The sequence below is a fragment of the Rhipicephalus microplus genome, chromosome 6 (genome assembly GCF_043290135.1).
Source record: "Rhipicephalus microplus isolate Deutch F79 chromosome 6, USDA_Rmic, whole genome shotgun sequence".
In the NCBI taxonomy this organism is placed as follows: domain Eukaryota; kingdom Metazoa; phylum Arthropoda; class Arachnida; order Ixodida; family Ixodidae; genus Rhipicephalus; species Rhipicephalus microplus.
The window spans coordinates 201,815,683-201,829,757 of NC_134705.1; the positions used below are offsets into that span (position 1 = coordinate 201,815,683).

The window sequence follows — 14,075 nt, forward strand, 5'->3', positions numbered from 1 at the left end:
TCTTCAACAACGTACTAATTGCATGCTAGTTTTTCTTTTCTTTTTTGGCTAATAACTAAATCCCGTGAAATCTAAAAAAAAAAAAAAAATGTTGCGCGGCTAGATTGCAGCGTGCGTCAGGAAGCAGCGCCTTCGAGCGGGATCGCTGTCAGGTAGCAAGTTAAAACAAAACACTTTCTATTGTGTGGGTGCCTCGTGTTCTTTTTAATATATTTTGTGGGCGTTTCTTTTACAGCCTTGAAATATGACACATAATTAGTACGTTGCTGAAAATAGCCCCGCCGCGTTGGTCTAGTGGCTAAGGTTCTTGTTTGCTGACCCGCAGGTTGCGGGATCAAATCCCGTGCCAGTGGCGGCTGCATTTTCGATGGAGGCGAAAATGCTGTAGGTCCCTGTGCTAAGATTTGGGTGCACGTTAAAGAACTCCAGGTGGTCGAAATTTCCGGAGTCCTCCACTATGGCGTCTCTCATATTCATGTGGTGGTTTTGGGACGTTATACCCCACATATTGATCAATCGAAAGTAGCGCAGTAATAGGTGCTATTTAGGCATGCCTGTACGTATGTCCCATCGACATTTTTAATCATTAGGTGGACACTTGTCGAGTTCCGGTGTTTCAAAGCTTGCGCTACTTAGTGCAGGCTTTTCGATAGATTTATTATTAATAATATTATTGTTATTATTTCTCAGGTGGTACGTAGCTACATGAGCTAAATGAGGTGTCGGTTAGCTTTGACTTCGTTGTAACCGAGGGCGGATTAATCGAGTTTTTGATTAAGTCGTTATCGCGCTGCCAATCGCTGGCTTCCTGGCTAAGCCCGTTCGTTGCAGTGATAATCTCGTAAGGGCGTTGGTCTCGGGCTCCATCCCTGTACCAGCCCATATTTTTCAGCAGTAGAGAAATTCAAACCCTTGTAGTCTCATGACAGCGAAACAAGTGGTTCTCAATATCTTTTAGTTATCTTCCGCAATGCCGATTTGCAACGTTGCAGGTCCACCATCTATATATTGTGCAATACAAACCGAGACATTCAAGGAAAGCCACGCGTTTTTTTTTTTTTTTTTTGAGGATGTCGAGTCGAAGACGAAAGTGTTTACTCTGCGCGGAGTGGAGCGATATCGAAGAAGTGCGTGCCGCTGAACTGAATCGAATTCGATTGCCCGCTTCGATGGTTACCGTGCTCGGCTGCTGACCGGAAAGTCGCAGGTTCGATTCCGGCTTTGGCAGTCGAATCTTGATGGAGGCGAAACGCCATCCAGTGTGCCTGCTGTGCGATGTCGTCGCACGATATACGGCTTCTTTGGCAAGTGAAGCGCAAGAATATTTTCGTATTATTCGTCTGTGCTATGCGGTCTATTCTCGCCAAGCCGTTGGAACGTGCCGGTTAAGCGTCTGACCCCTCGCGCTGGCTGCTTTTCTAGCTCGCTCGCATGCCGGCCGGCTGTTGCTTGTTATCTATTTTTTTCTTCGAGACGAGGTGCGATTCGGCGGGCCGTAATGAGGTCCCCGCGTTGCTGCATACGTGAAGAACTGGCGCATCAAGTCCTCCTCCGTGGCTGCTGACTCGGGGGCGCGCACGCTCTCCGTGCGAGAAGAGCACAAGCGGGTGGCAGTGTTCGGGCCCCCAGGTGGGGGCCTCCCGGAGTCTTCCCGCAATTAACGGCGCATTGGTGCGGGGTCACGTGCTCGATGACTCCCGGCGACCCCGTCCCATAGCGCTCGCGCGTCGTTGTTCCCACGTCCGTGTCGATGGGCCTTCCTATGTTTAGCGCCCGTATCTACGCTCGTCGCGTATACCGCAATTTCGCGCGTCGCAGCCCTCGGCGCGCTTTGGATAGATATCGGCTGCTGGGGAAAGCTTTTCGTCGCGTTGGAAGTAACTACCTAAGTAAATGAATGTCTAGCCTGTATAAGTCTGTATAGAGTAAAATTTAAAACTGACAGACAGTGATGCCAAGGAAAGTATTGGGGATGTCATTAGTAGTAATTAAGTGCTAATGTGAATACGTGGAAGAAGAGGTAGCCTTTCGTTGAGAAAAAAAAAAAACAACGTGATTGTTTGCGCGGAGAACTAAAGACTGCCGTTTTTCTGTCGCCTCGGCACGGGACTTTTTCTTATAAAGCGATGACCTTTTATATTGCGAAGTCAGCTCGTGTTTCAAGGAGAGCTTTGCACAGTTTATGGATTAACTTAAACAGTAAATCCTTTCAGACCGTGGTGAGACGCGCAGCTGTAATGTCGAACGATCACTTTCGGCTACGGTACACTTTCGCTATGCGTGTGCAATGACTGGGACGATTGTTTGCTCCCATCATTCCCCAACCAACCAATCAGAGTGCATGCACTAGAAGCGGCTCTTCGGTATATTCTGATGGGATCGCTTTAGAATACTGCCCTTGACTTAGTCTTCCAGTATTAACACCGCACTGACCATTTGAAAGTTGAGTTGCTGTGTATGCTGCCTTGAGAGTATAACCTATTCAGTATCTATATATATCACGACGAATTGTGATAACATATAATGTCCTGTCGGTGAAGTTTGCTCAAAATTTGATTTTTTTTTCGTGCGGCGAAAGTAGTTCAGTGTAACATAAAGAAGAAAACACCTGCTTAACCGCTTCCCACCACTGGTCACTCGCGTCGACTCGGAACGCTCTGCAAATGCATGCTGATTTTCGGCAAAGCGTGTTTCTGTTACCATCTCCCACAAATATATGTAAAGCAAATCAAGAAAATGTGTTTTAAATCCTACACGTATATTGCGTACTGTTTTCTGCTCAGGTTGACGCAGGTGTCTGGTCTGCTAGCACTTAATCGCACAATAATTGCAGTATGTATATGCTGCAATTATCGTGCGATTTGGTGTTGCGTGTGTGTCATTGTCATTTTATCAGTAAGTCTTCTTCAAGTTATCAGCGAAACATACCAAGTCTTGGCCTATCTTCTGGCATGGGTGTATGTATGTTGTTCTCCTAATGGTATAGCGTTAAGTGAACAAATTTACGAACCAGGCCAGTTGCATGAGCGGTGCCATAGGGCTTCCTCGTAGTGGATGGAGATGTTTTACTGGAAATGATGAAAATATGTGTCCTAAACTAGTCAAGGTCATTAGCAAGTGCTGCCCCCTCCCTCCACTCTCCCGAGAAAAAAAGTACTGGCTATTGACCAACAATGAACGGACGGACGAATGGACAGACGAAAACAAAGAAACCTTCCTTGTCCCCATCATATGTCCATTTTAGTTGTTTGAACCAGAGTTGCCTGCGCTCTTCTTACATGGTGCGTCCATGTGTGCTTACGTGAGAAGTGACGGTTTGCCCCCCTTTTTTTTTTTGTTTCGTGCAGGATACCCCGTGCCGGGAAGTATGACACGCACGGCGGGACCTCAAGTTCTGCACGCACCGACGAGTCGCAGCAACGCGTAGAGGGTGAGCGCTTCGATATGAAATCGGCCTGCACCATGGAGTGCGGAATGCATAGTGCAGTGCATGCTCTTGATATTGATCATGCATCATTTGAGCTATCGACCGTATCGGTAGGCTCTTCTCTTACGAAGGGCGTGGTTTGTACGAAATTGATTCTGTCAGCCGGATCACTTTTCGGGCTGCCACTTGTGCCAATTAGGACGAGTCGTGTACTCGTCCGCGCTTCGAGTTCGCTTTGCTAGCGGTGAACTAGCCACGTTGGTTCCACCGCTTACTGATGAGCTTTGACTACCGTGGATGGGTATTATTTAATCTGAATCCATATACGTTGTAATAATCTACGGCTTTACTTTTTCTGCAAGCGTCTTATAGCGTTTGCTTATTGCCAAAGGCTTGGACGGCTCTAGGTCGCTAAAACTTTGATTGTTGGTTGTATGGGTGACACGGATGCCGTGACCGTTCCCTTTATAAAGTACGGTGACCGATTGGCCACTATCCTGAAAGAAGAAAAAAAAAGATATTATGTTTTTATGCAGTGTGTAATGGATTATCTTCTGGAATTATTTTGTTTTCCTTTCAGGTGAAACTCATAACAGCCCATATATCTACTCCTTACGGTTGAGTAACCTGAAAGGCGTGAGCACATGTACGCGTTGCATTGTGCCAGCGCGTGGTGTTTTGGCGCGCCCTCTCTTTATGAAGAGAGAGGGTGTGCATGTTTCTCTCTCTCTTTCCACAGGGAGATGGCGTGGCGCCGCGCCCGGCGCTGCAACGGGTACGTGTGGTCAGGCCTTTAGTTCTCCCTCTTTTATGTTTGCCTATCTCCCCACTTTTGCGCCTTCAACCATCGTTTACTTATTTATATCGTCGACATAGGTTTGCCTTTGCGGTGCTCGCATTGAAACCCAAGGCGTTGTGTTATGCACGCTAGTCCCCAAGCATATAGCCGTAAACATCTTCGCGTTCATTTGAAAAACTTGCTTCGTCGTTTCCTCAGCTTTCAAACAGCAAGGCCGCAGTATACGTTCGTCGTCGTCTTTGCTGAACCTCGCTATACGTCTTCGCATTCTTAGGGAACGCGAGCTCGCTTCGAACAGCACAGCGCTTCCCCTTGAGCCATCGTAAACGGCATTTAATCCCGCTACCACGCCGTTTGGTTGGCACCCACCTCTCTTGCGCGTATTATGTCCCTCTCCCGCTAATCCGCCGTGGCATCGAGTGCTTATCTCACCGCCTTTGGTGATAGCAGCATTCCCCGGTGCGATTGTTTGCGCGGTTTATGACCGTATAGGAGAGCTCACAAAAGAACTCTGGACACATTTATGGGCCAGCTTGTCTCGCCAACGATGTGCTCAGCCGTGTCATTGCTATGTGGCGTGTCCGATTTCGCGGATGTGTTTGTTATGGCGCCGATGTGAAAACGCCTTTTATCCGAAGATCGCCTTCCGCATTTATGACGGTGTAGTTTGTTTTTTTTTTCTAATTGTTTGTGTATTTACACTAGCTTTGATCTGTCGATCGAGGCTTGTCATCCGACAACGTCAGCAATAGGATGCTTGGCAACGGCCATTGGATGATGTGACGATTGCGAGAAAATGCCCTAGGTGACGATCAAGACGTGCGATGACGTCCCTTGTTGTCCATTGACGTCGAGTATTTATCTATATAATAAAGTTTTGTACTACTACTATATTACCATCGGCTGAAATATATATAGATGGATGGCTTCACTCCGTCCAGCACGTTACGTCACACGTTCGCCGTTTGTGCGTGAGGTTTACAGCCATTGATTTATAAGGGCTTGTTTCGCACTGAATTATTATTTACGGCACATCTTATCTTTATAGGCATAACCGACCTTCTATTTCCCAGTTTTCGCTGAACACCGCTAATTGGTGGGTGACCGTGTCAGGCCATTTTAAACTGCTACAAATTCTTGTAACTCCGCCCATTCTCCACGCGCTGTCGTTTTGTTTGTTTAGTACGCTGTAATGAGCGTGGATATATTCGTTGGTTACTTCGAAAAGTGTCGCTTGCAGGGCGGCGGAGCCAAGAGAAAAACAATCTAGTTCTGGCACGCGTCTCCACGGAATCTTCCACTGTCGCTTTTGTAGCGCGTGTGCAGCGAAATCATTCAGCGACGCGTGCATTGAGCGGATGCCATGGCAGCTGCTTATACTTTCAGTGCACGTGTCGTTTTTTTTTTGTTTTTTTTTCTCCGCCCGCAAATCGCGTTGGCGCGCTCCGTAGCTGAGTTTGCCCGTCGTCCTCGTTTGTGTAACATAGAGCCTCGCTTTGCTTCTGCGCATGCGTGAGTCGACGGCGTTAATGCGGATCGCACTGCGCCGGTTCGAGGGGCTCTTGAGAGGTATAGCTTATCTGATAATTCAAGCGGGAGCATGCGATTACTGGCCACGTATGCGCTGCTGAAGCCTGAACGGCTGAGTATCGATCTCTTCGGATCTCTTCGATAAGCATCACACGCCTACCGAGGCTTTTCGCGAAAGTCTTCGGCATTTGCGTGCGAGACCTCTGATAAGACCGCCGTGAGAACATCGCGTTTCTTCCTGCTGCAGTCATGTGCCCATTGGGTTCATTGCTCGTGCAAAAAGGTCTCGCGTAACGCCTCTCCCGTGTGTATGCGTGGCGTAACTGCGCCGCCTGCGTTGGTGTACGGCACTATATAATGCGTACTGTGCCATTGTGCTCGATGGATTGTTTTACCGCTGCAACGCATGCGCCTGCCGAGCGTAATCGGGTGAGGAGGGTGTAACCTTGAGGCGGAAGTGCGGTCAGTTTTTAGTGCGCCATGCCATGCTCGGTTGCACGGGCCAGCGATTTCTTTGAGGAGCCCGACGCGTCTTGGCCGCACCGTTGTGGAGGTCACGTAATTTCGCCGATTTCGGGCTTCCGTCAACCTGCTCGTGCTTAGGAAGAGAAAAAAAAAAAAACAACCGTAAACAGGGGTGATGTGCTCGAGCCGACGTTTCGGCAAGTGGGCTTGTTTTCTTCAATGCTATAGATAGAACTGAAATTCAAGCCAGAAGCTTGAACTTCAGCCTCAGTGATAGAACTTCAAGCTAGAACTCAAGTAACAGCATTGCGGAAGTCAAGTCAACTTGCCGAAACGGTGGCTCGAGCACACAACCTTTCCTTACGGCTCTTTTTTTCATTACAAGCATTCATTTCCCGCTTCCTACCGGTTGTTAGTAATTACTAATTAGGCCATGAAACTTGGAAATGTATCTGCTCCAAGCGTCGCGGCTGCACATGCTTCCATATTTATGACGTTTCGTCATATACGCTTTAGGAAGGAACACAAATAGCCCGTGACTGCTGTCGGTGAATGGTGAATTGTCTCATCAATACCGCCCTATACAGATACGCGTGCGCAGCTCTCGTTCAGAGAGTCACGCCTCGTACGACACAAGGACCAGCAAGAAGGTTCTTGTTGACTCAGTCGCTGGATGCTCGATTCTACAGTTGCGCTCCGCCGCGACCATCATGAACCCCTGAACCAGCGAGCCGTGCAAAGGCGTCGGCAAATCTTGCGAGGTCAAACCAGCGCGAGGCACTGGAGCCAAGGAGGGGAAGGGGAGTTTTATTAAAATTTGAATCTTTAAATATACTGGCACACATATAAATGCATGCACGAACATACATAGAGTATGGTGGAACCCCTTTTTTCCTGTCTCGTTCGCTAGACATTTCTGGCTACGCATCTGGTGCCAGGAGTCGCGAATGCAGTGTGGCACTATAGCAAGTGTGACTGTAGCAGGTGTGACTAGCAGGTGTGAACACTATCAGGTGTGAACGTCTGTCGTCTTGAGCCTCTTGTTTGTCGCCTGTCGCGGAAGTTACAGCGCAACCGGTGCCGTAGTCGCAGGTGTGATCGAGCGCTCGGGTACACACTCGGTCATGTGCGTGCGTGGCCTACTCTTATTTCGCTCTGAACCTTCCCGTGTGAGTGGGCTCGTTAGTGTGCGTGATGTGGCCAGCGTAAACTGAAGTCTCTCGGGACACCGTTGTAGCGGATCGCGAACGATTCGTTTTACTCGGCCTTCTGTGTACGCACGACCGCGGCGGTGCCACTTGGTGAGACGCAGTGTTTTTAATAGCTTCTAAGTGGGGATCGTTGGACGTGTTTGTCGTGCGTCTTCCGCGAGAATGGAATGGAGTGCGAAATGAACGTGCGGAAAAGGCCGAGGGCGACCTGGCACGATGCGCCTGTTCAGAAGCGACGTCTTCCATCATGTCCTCTGCTGGTTCTTTGTTTGCCGCCCCTTCTTCGTACGCGCCGCTTTGGCTTGATGTGTACTATAACGCTCGTCGCCGACGGAACAATGAAAAGCCGGATGCAGTATACGTACAAATGCGTGTGCGAGGTTGCTGTACAGCTCTCGTCGAACGAAACCGCACTGACGACTGCGGGCGACGCGCGGAATTTCGTTACTCGGCACGTGCCCGCTCAATATGCAAATTTGTCGAGTCGAGGTTTGGAGAAATGCTGTAAGAGAATGTATTACCGAGAAAGAGAAAGATAGCCATCGCAAACAAGGTTTCCAATGGCCGATGCTGCATCATACAGCTGTGTTATTAAACGTACAAAAAAGAATGTAAAGCACGGATGGGAATTCTGAAACCCGTTCACCGTTTTACTATCGCTCGAAGTGATAGTAAAACGTAGAAAGCATAAAAAGATCATCGTAGGAGGTATCATTTGTTAATTTAGACACGGGAAACGTAATTGAAAAAAAAAAAAACAAGGGTCCTTAAAAACTCGAGGTAAAATGTCGGTGTCCGAGAAGAAAAAAAGATGGAAAAAAAACTTGCCCTGTATCTGCATGTTACACTGCAAATGTCGAAAGACGGTAGTTCTCGCGTATGGAGAGAGTGAACAAAATGTTTATTTGATGTTCTGCGCAAGAAATCGGTGAATGCTATTCTGGAGGCCCTGCGTCACACTGCCTCGAGCGTTCAGCGGAGGCGAACGAGCACATCAGGTCACGTCACACGTGAGACATGAGCGCTATATCATGCAGTTATCTTGGAAAACGAAGCGCTTGCGTGCGTCCGTCTCGGAGGTGATAAGGTGTAGAACGCAAGGCGACGGGTAGGTGCCGCCACCGTTTCGTCTTACAGCAAGGCGCCGGAAACGCTCGCTTTTTCGTGCAAGCGTTGCATCGTCAGCGCAGCGTGATAAGCGCTATGGTCCTTACAATTACTTATGTATGCCTGTTCTAGTAAAAAGACGCACATCCAGAATGTTGACGTGTTGCTATGCTGCCTCAGATGTGCGCAATAACTGCTTTTTAATTGACAATTGCACAAGTATAAACGCCGAAACTTGAGCAATATTGGTGGGCGCTGCGGATGTGATCGGCCGTTTCGGGGAATCGTTTGGGTTATCGTTAAGGGCGGACAAGCAGAGAGACCGAAATTTTTGCGTCGAAGGTCCCCAAGAAAGACTATAGTCTTTGAAATTCTCTGCGCCGTTGCTTATTAGCCGTGACCCCCGACGTAGAAAGCCCGCGCTGCCGTCTCTTCGAGTTTCCCGGCGTGCATGGCGCGAGCCGAGTAAGAGCGACGAAAGGCGGAACAAAGGTGTCGATGCGGGCTAGTTGGTATTGTGGGATTTTCGGGTGTATACTATAGCGCCGCGTACAAAATTGTAAGAAAGTAGTTCACGAACAGAGGCGCTTTTTTCTTCTACGTGTTGCCGATAACACTGCTGACATAGTAAAACCATATAAAAACCACCTACCGCGCTTTCCTGTCAACTTCTTTCTTACAAACGTTTTTTTTACGCGGCGCCTACACTAAAAAAATCCTGCGACGAAAGGCCTCCGCGCCCCAACCGGGGTTGCCACGGGCAGCTTTGTACGTTTGTTCTGCGGCGCTCCATGAAGTAAATTTATAGGGCCTTCTTGCATAATTCGTGACAGTTCGTGGTTTCTCTCCACTTTGTGCACTTGTTAAGGAAAGACTTCGCGTCAACCGAGAAAGTCCCTTTAAGCCTTGGAGCAACCAGCTTCGCTCTTTCTTAAGCTTTACGCGGCTACACTATTTCTTGTTTCTCTGTTTTTAATTGTTTAGGTCTTTAGTGATGGCGCGTGTCGTCAACCATGCAACCGTGTACAGCCTGCGGGCGTTAGAGAAACCGTGCGCTGCGTCGGCACCGCGAAAAAGTATTCTCACGGCCACGTACACTATATATACTCCTTTTTGGGAACTCGTTCATCTCGAGCAAGGGCGCACTCGTTCGAAGGACAGCGCGTCGCTCTTAAATCGGCCTTGATTGTGATGCATCGGGCTCTCCTTTATCATCGAGTGTGGTACGCCTGGTGATGCGCTCTCCGGCTGTCATCCATTGCCTCCGTATATATTTAGACGAGCCTTCTTCTCCACCGGGGTTGTGACCCCCCTCTCTCATCGCTAATAACCCCACCGCGTGGCCGTGTTTCTTTCGCGCAGTAGTGTCCAGCGTATGTCCCGTATAATGTATACTGTACGTGGCATACCTATTTCCGTCCTTTCCACTGGTTTCGGTAAAACAGTTCGCGCGTGTAATGGATTCGCTTGTACTCCGCACTCGGTTTCACCGCGCCGCGCTGTTTTCTGGGTGCCGATGGAGCCTCGCCCTGTATTGGGTTTTTCAAGACCAGCCCAAAATGACGCGTTCTTTTTGAAATGCGAATATGTACCAGCTAATTTTTTTTTTGCGGTGGGGGGGGGGGGGTAGTTGTTGAGAGATTACTTTTCGTCTGGTCTTTTACTAATTTTTTATATCGTCCCCGGTGCAGCTCTAATTAGATTCGTAAGGTATACGGCTTCCTAAATATTACACTATATGGAAATGTGGCGTTATTGTCTATGGGAGCTGCTACACATAACACTTTCGGCCAGATAGGTAATCGTGGGTGGTACATAGATTAATCTTTTGCGTTGTTTCGGTTCTGTTCGGCTCTATCCGCGTGTGGTTTGTCGCCACATGGAGCCAAACATGAACTTGCGATGCAACCGCAGGAGCGAGGATTAAGGAAATTGGTGCACTACCCATAATTCACCATGGTGGCTGAGCGACTGCAGCGTCCATCCAGTAAATATTGTCCTAAATTCTGTGCTGGAACTAATTACTGTGTGTCGATGCCTACAGTGGGTCCGTTTAGTTCGCTTGCACCAATCGAAACCGGTTCACGGCTGTGCACAAAAAAGTTCAGAAATTGTGCGGCGCGAGTTTAGCGGTGCGGGCACAGCGCGACACCCGAAACGAATGGCGACAAGCCTTATTTCAGTTCGCTTAATTTACACCGTTCAATTAATGCTTACCGACGTCAAACCGCTCAAGTAGACAGTTTGTGAGGCGCAAACATCTTACAAAACACACCGCGTCAGTAGAGGCTGGTGCGATATCTACGCCCAAGTGCTGCGCCGTCTGCTCAGCTGCACTTGCGGCTGCACCGAGCCGGCCCGTCAGCGTATAGGAGATCCAGGAAAATCGTGAAACAATGCTGTACCTTGCCTGCACCTTTTGAAACTAATAGCTTGGTTCAGATGTCGTCATTGCTGCACCGCTGAAACGAATAGCAAGGCGAGGCACCTCGTGAACCAATTAATGTGGTGCAGGTGAATAGAACGGACCCAGTATACAGGTTCACCTTGCGCCGTGATTGCTGGGCCTAGCCGAACCGACAGATACTCGTATTCGCAGCTCGACAGTGTAGACCGAGGGTCTCAAACTCGCAGCAGCCAGGGGGCGGCACACTCCTGTTCCCCCTATTTATTTTTTTTTTCGTTGTGGCAAACAGCGAGAAAAATGACCGCTTGAAAAAAAGTCCCCCCCCCTCCCCCCCCCCCCCCAAAAAAAAAAAAACTGCCTGCGCGGCTGGTCGGCTCAGTGAAGGAAGTACGAGCAGGGTGCCGGGGGGGGGGGGGGGGGAGATTTCTACTTTTCCATATATACGTCATTACTGAAGAAGATTTGGTGCCAGTATTCCAATAACACGTCAATGGCAGTATCCAAGATGACTTTTAATCAGGGCACAGTTTGCGAAGTATGATTTTTGTTTCACGGTTATGTTTCAAAAGAAGGGGTTACACTTGTCTCCGTCTCCGTGTTCACTGTCGAGAGACAGTGAACACGCAGGTAATGCCATAAACCAGTCAGGCTTGTGCAGCTGAAGAGTGTTTAAAAAAAAATGTGGGGTGAAGACAGTCATGTGCGGGCCGCGTGTTTGAGACTCCCAATGTAGGAAGTTGCGTGACGCGAAGAAAAAATAAAAACAGCAGCAGCAGCAAGCAGCAGTGGCGGCGGCGACCAAGACGGGTTCGCCGATTGGCGGCAGAGTGCATGATACATCCCACAAACGGACTATTTCCGCCTGCCTCTGTGTCGCTTAATTTACAATTTTGTATAACTGAAATAAATTTGTCTATTTTCTCAACTATATTCGTAATCTTGCTCTACCTTTTCGCTTTATTTCATACTATTTCATTTCGACACATCTTTCAGTGTGCATGCATGAAGGAATCGGGCTGTGAGCTGATTGGAGAACCCTCTTGGTGTGCACCCCTGTGATTTGTAGTGATAATTGCTTTAGGGTTTTACGCGATAAAACCCCTACATCATTATGCGTCACGCTTTTGTAAATGAGTTCACATTAATTTGGACCCAACACAGATTGTATTCTTTTAACGTACTCACGAAGTGGACACGAGGGTGTTTTTTACATTTTGGCCCCATCGAAATGCGCGGCCACCGGGCCCCAGAAATCGAAGTCGCGCCTTCCTCTGAATTACAAACACATGCCTGTAGGTATTCGCTTATATCGCGCAGATTTGACTCACGTTTCAGTGAGAGAGTGAAGCGCTGTGTATGCGATTCGCTATATTCGTGACACGTTCAAGACGAGGAGATATCGGTGCTCGGATCGATACGTCATTGGAGACGCAGCATGTAACGAGGAGGCATGCCTGTAGATAATCGCGCGTATATATGCATATACACGTCGACCAATCATCCGCATGCGTAGCTTGGGAATAAATAGCTCGCACCGCTCGCGGCTGCTCCGGTGGCGGGCGCGCATGCTCGCCCCGGGTTGTGTGTCGCGATCGTCACGACGGCCGTGTGCACATGCGGCGCACGCGCAGCCATAAACAACACGCGCGTGTTCACACGTGGGCTGCTCTGCGATTAACGCCGTAATCGTAGAGTTTCCTACAATTATCCAGGGAGGAAACCCCGATCGTTGAGCCGCCATGGGAACGATGAGTAGTGCACGGATTCGCCTGTATAGTCTTTACGCTTGCGGGTCTCGAACGCACTTCTGTCTTTGTTTGTTGCTGTGTTTATTCCCTGCGAAATAATGAATAGTTGTGAACCTTGTGAGCCGATTGGAATGGATGAGCTAGGTTACGGCGGTCAAGTGAAACTGCCGAACGTTTGCAGAATTTCTTCTTGCGATAAAGCGTGTGAAGACTACGTGGAGCCAAACGCAGCCAAAAAGAGCGGAATTTAGGCAAATCCTTCTACTCCCACTCTGACTGAAGCTCCCGATGCGTAGCACCTAGCTCATATAGACTATTTTTCGTAAGATACCTGGGCACCGCCGTCTTGCGCCGACAAAGCTTAACAACCCAGTTTGGCGGCACTCCGTAAAGTAGTCCGTAGACATTAGCGTCAGAGTTTTCTCTAGTGTAGTATTAGGAAAGTATACGATTTGGACGGCCACGCTGGGGACAAGAAAGCAAGGTGTAATAACTGATGTGTCTTTTCGTCCCAAAATGACGATATGATTATGAGAGATGACGTAGTGGAGGGCTTCTGAAAGTCCTGAAGTACTTTAGCCTTTATGACTGAGCAACATGACCCGCCAACGTGTGCGGAGGCTGTCTGTGGAGGCCGCGCCCTCAAAATACTGTCTCTTAAGCCCTGCATTCCCGTAGGATATGTTCCAAGGAAGCTTGTGCCTGGCAGTCTCTGCAATGATCGGTCGTGTAGATCTCTGGATGTATTTGCGCGGGATTCTTATTGGTTCTGGTTTGTAATTGTCGCCATTGGACAGGCTACGTTAAGGCGGGCTGGATAGTATTCGGATAGGTGTGTGACTACTACTACTGCCCACCACTCTCTTATTTTCAAAGCTAACTTTACAAAAAATTTGCAGGTTGTTTGAACTGGGATTTTGCTATATGTTTTGTGAATGAGGCAAGAAAATACAAAGCCGTTCTAAAAATAATAGAAAATAAATTACTTGACTGTTCTTATTTTTTAAAGGAACAATTTTGAAAAAGATATTTCGTGTAAAATGGTGAAATATCTTCTGGTTATTACGTGTGCCTATATTCTTCTGAACATGAATTATAATTGTGTACATGGCTATTATTTAGTTAAAACAATAAATGCTTTATTATTAAAATTTTAAGGCTTTTTAACTTAAATAAAAGCGTTTGTAAAAATTAAATTTTACTGCAACAAAATTCGTTTGCTTCAGAGAGGGCGCATAGTGTTCAGAAAAAAGTCGCAAAAGTTTTCATTTGATTGGTTCAGCTGGCACCGCCGCGGTGGTCTAGTGGCTAAGGTACTCGGCTACTGACCCGCAGGGCGCGGGTTCGAATCCCGGCTGCGGCGGCTGCATTTCTGATGGAG

General features: G+C 48.2%; 1 protein-coding gene across 3 annotated transcripts in view; it reads left to right on the forward strand.

Moving 5' to 3' along the window:
- LOC119166920 (klarsicht) overlaps positions 1-14,075 on the forward strand; it is a 428,146-nt gene that overhangs the window by 62,829 nt on the left and 351,242 nt on the right. For 2 of the 3 annotated variants that reach the window (XM_037418312.2, XM_037418313.2), the window contains exon 2: positions 3,348-3,430. The exons of the other annotated variant lie outside the window; for it this stretch is intronic. The gene's annotated coding sequence lies outside the window, so the exon portion shown is untranslated. The remainder of the gene's footprint in view (positions 1-3,347; positions 3,431-14,075) is intronic. 3 annotated transcript variants of the gene reach the window in all.